Source organism: Austrofundulus limnaeus, unplaced genomic scaffold (assembly GCF_001266775.1).
Source record: "Austrofundulus limnaeus strain Quisiro unplaced genomic scaffold, Austrofundulus_limnaeus-1.0 Scaffold760, whole genome shotgun sequence".
NCBI lineage: Eukaryota > Metazoa > Chordata > Actinopteri > Cyprinodontiformes > Rivulidae > Austrofundulus > Austrofundulus limnaeus.
The window spans coordinates 221,634-225,587 of NW_013953162.1; the positions used below are offsets into that span (position 1 = coordinate 221,634).

Consider the following 3,954-nt stretch of genomic DNA (forward strand, 5'->3'; position numbering starts at 1 on the left):
GTAGTACATATTGCTGTTTATATTAAAATTTGGTTGCCTTAATTTAATCAGAATCTTTTAATGGTTTGCAACATGTCATGTCAATTTTATTTTGCCCATGGGTCAGCAATTTTCAAAGCCGAAGTATCAAACCCAAATGCCTTCCATTTAGCCTCATGTTGGCATATTGCGTGAACATCAGCCTTTACTTCATCTTGTACATTTTCCTGACTAAAAGTCCCACTGTTAATGTCCTCATCAYTTTCTTCAATTTCCTGTGGTGTTCCTACATTATCCCATACCCGATCAGGTTCTTGGTTAGGCAAACTGAAAATGTTCTTGACGTCATACTTGTCAGTTACAGTAATCCTGGTCTCTACAGCCGTCTGTGACAGTTCAGTCATAAGAAACCTGGTTGTCATCTCTTCACCCACAACATCAGACATGTCCAACATGGGGGCTAGTTCTAAAGTTAGAACAGATGTACTTGTACTTTCAGACTCTATCCACTGGGGAGTGGGTTTCAGTGGTGTTGTACTTTCTTCCGAGGTCAAAGGGGACAGAGTCGTAGTCTTCTCCATTATGACCTCCACGTACACCTTTTGTTTAGTGTTCACACTTTGGTTCCGTGCTACCAAAAGAACCCTTCTCACCACAACTGAAGGTCCATTGGAAAGTCTAATCAGCTGAGGTGTAGGATCAAGATAGATGCACTTTTATTCTCCTTGGTCCTCTAAGCTACTGGATCTAATGTAAAGAGAACAATCTCCCTCTATTACATTTGTCTTTGCATTGTTGAGCAGTGTATATTTTCTAGGATGGACAGGGTCCAACAGGTTAACCAGTTTCCCATAGTTATCAATCCACACGGGTCTAAAATATGTCTCTACATTCCATTTGGTGCACTGACATGGAAGTAGAGCCCACTTGGTCACTGGCACCTCAACTATAGTTCTGGTACCGTTTTGGCCTGATCCTTTGGCGACTGGGTCGTGATCTGCTTGGTACGACCGTTCTTCTCGTTTTCCTCTGAATGTTGTCGGTGCACTCTGGACTCTCAGTTGGACCCTGTTCTGGCAAGGAAAACTCTGATGTACCTGGTGCATGTTGTAGGTCAATGGTGTCAAACCCTTCCTGTTCTTCGGTTGGGAAATCCTCCCTAGCACTGTTGAGGTCAGGCACATGAGCATCATACAATGTCTGGGCCATCATCAGGTTCAGTTTGAAGTTGGTTTTGCCCATCCTGGTTTTGTCCTTTCTGTCGTGTCGCACCTTTCACGTCCTCTCTTAGGTCTTGAAGGATGTCATCTTTCGGTGCTTTAACACAATGTGACAGATGATATCACGTAGGAGAACCTTTGACTTGAACCGCTGTCCCAGTGCTACGGACCACTTCAAATGGTCCTTCGCGGCGTTCGTTGAACCATTTTCTCCTGAACACATTTACAAAAACTTTGTCTCCCGGCTGCAGAGCATCTCTTTTTTTGTTCTGTGGTTTTGTCCAACACCTCTTCTTGTTTTTGCCTGTCAATGACATATGTAGAAATGTTCCTATGTAGAGTCACTAATTACTTAACATATGACCTCATTTCATCTTCCAACAAAGACAAACTTGGTCCCTTTCCGCTTGTTCGCAGAACAGGTGTGGGCATTTGTCTGCCTGTGACCAGTTCATGAGATGTCATACGCAAGTCACGAAGTCCACTGGAACGACATGCCATTAAAGCAAGTGTAAGCGCAGCCACCCAGTTCAGACCCGTGTGTTGACAGATTTTTACCAGGCGGTTTATTAGCACCCCGTTCATTTTTTCGCAAATGCCTTGTCTTTCTGAATGATAAACAGATCCGAGGCATTGTTTAATTCCTATCTTTTGTAGGATCAGTTTTACAGTTTTATCTACAAACTCTCTCCCATTATCTGATGAAATCCTYTCCGGAAGTCCCCATCTGGGTATAACTTCACAACACAAAAAGTTAGCAACAGATTGGGCATCCTTCTGTTTGGTTGGACAGGTCTCCGGCCATCGTGAAAACCTGTCCACAACCACCAACATGTACCTTTTTCCTCCTACAGGTTTAATCATGTCAACAAAGTCTATTACCAACTCTTTTATAGGCCCTTTTGGAGTTGGGATGTGACCAGGAGGGATAATTATTCCTCTCCTAACATTATTTTTCAGACAAATGGCACATCTGACAATCATGTAGTCTATTTGTTCAAGCAAATATGGTGCCCAAAAACCATACTCCTGTAATTTTTCTCTTGACTTCCCCCTTTGCAGCATGGGCTAGCCCATGTGCCTCCTGAATCAGTAAATTTAAAAGGTCTGCAGGTGCCACTACTAGGCCCTCATGATTTCTCCAGAGACCATTAGCATCCTGGCTAGCACTTCTGTCAATCCAAAGCTGTTTGTCAATGTCAAGAACAGCTTCCTACATTAGAGTCACATCCCTTAATGTAATCTTATCTTCCAGATCAACCTCGTGTGTGATCATCAAAACTCAACCCACGTTGGCCCCTGCGACAGTCTAGCTGCCTCGTCAGCTACTGTGTTACCCCGCATCACCCTGGATGCGTCTGACTTATGTGCTGCACATTTAGCAATGGCTATCTGTTTAGGTTTCATAATAGCCTGCAACAACTTTAATATCTGCCCGTGGTGCTGTATCGGAGAGCCATCGGTTTTCTTAACCCGTCTGTTCTTCCATACAGCCCCAAACAGATGACAGACATTGGGCCTCATGCAAGAACATGTTCGTATTCTTCTCCTAAATTTCTCTTACTTTTGTTCGTACAAAGGGTTCGTACGAACATGCCACGTCAGATTCAACAAACGCTTCTATCTTCAGGAAAAGTGTGTAAATGAGCTGCGTAAACATGATGAATTCCACCTGTTCTATCCAGCTGCTCGTGCACGCGGAGAGGAGATTAGCATAATTACCACCCCAAAAACACCAAATAAGGCTCTGTTTCCTGGCTCCGATATCCGGAACTGTCCATTCATGAAAATGATGACGAAAAGTAAAAAGAAGAACTTGACAAGTTCAGAGATTGAAGTCCTGCTGTCAGAGATTGATAAAAGAAAATCTGTCCTTTTAGCAGCGTAAATCGTGGAGTTAAAGGACCGGCTAAAGCCAAAGAATGGCATGAAATAACTGCTGCTGTTAATTCTGTGTCTCCTGTGGGCCGTACAGTCGCCGAAACAAAAAAGATGTGGTTTGATTTGAAAATGGCTTCAAAAAAAACGTCTCGCCACAGCACGGTGCTCAATGACTGCAACAGGAGGAGGTCAAGGGAAGGTCTGCGTTACCGACATGGATGTGAAAATAAATGCCATAATGGGTGAGGTTTGTGTGTCAGGCATTCCATCTGAGGATGTTCCCCTGGACACCGACTTACACCAACCTGGATGTGAGAATATGGCCAGTACACCTGACAGTAATGGTAAGTATAATAAAAAAAGACCATATTTTATTTAAATGCGTCTTAACTGACAGAGTAAAAATCAAATCATTTTAATTTATCTGTAATCCTGCTTTTGTTTCCCTTTGGTCACATATTTAAGTTATGTTGAAGAAATGGTAAAACAAATGTGTTAATTTTCTTTTATTCAGAAAAGGAGCACATSGAACCGCAGGCCGGACCAGCTGATGTGTCAGCCCCCCTGCCATCTCCCACGCACACAAGTGGTATCAGATGCCATTCTGAAAAACCAAGAAAGCATTTTAAAATGTCTGGAAAATATGTCTGGCACTTTGGAAAAAATATCTGATAGTCTGGCACGCATAGCTGATGGGCTGACCAAATCTCAAAATAAAATGTGAATTAAAAAATTCCAAGTCTGAATAAAGCTGTTCATTATATTAAATTAATTAGGCTACAACATCATGGCCTGCCTTAAAGCCGTGCAATTAACTGCTGTCTTGTGATGATTGCATTTTCCTGGTGTGGTCCGTGTGGGGGGTCTTGTGGCA

The 3,954-nt window shown here is 42.8% G+C and overlaps 1 long non-coding RNA gene across 1 annotated transcript; it reads left to right on the forward strand.

Annotated features, from left to right (window-relative positions):
• The first annotated feature begins 3,370 nt into the window (after window positions 1–3,370).
• Window positions 3,371–3,807, forward strand: LOC106532384 (uncharacterized). The gene is made up of 2 exons (XR_001312065.1): window positions 3,371–3,424; window positions 3,595–3,807. It is a non-coding gene; the product is annotated as an uncharacterized LOC106532384 (long non-coding RNA).
• Window positions 3,808–3,954: the final 147 nt, after the last annotated feature.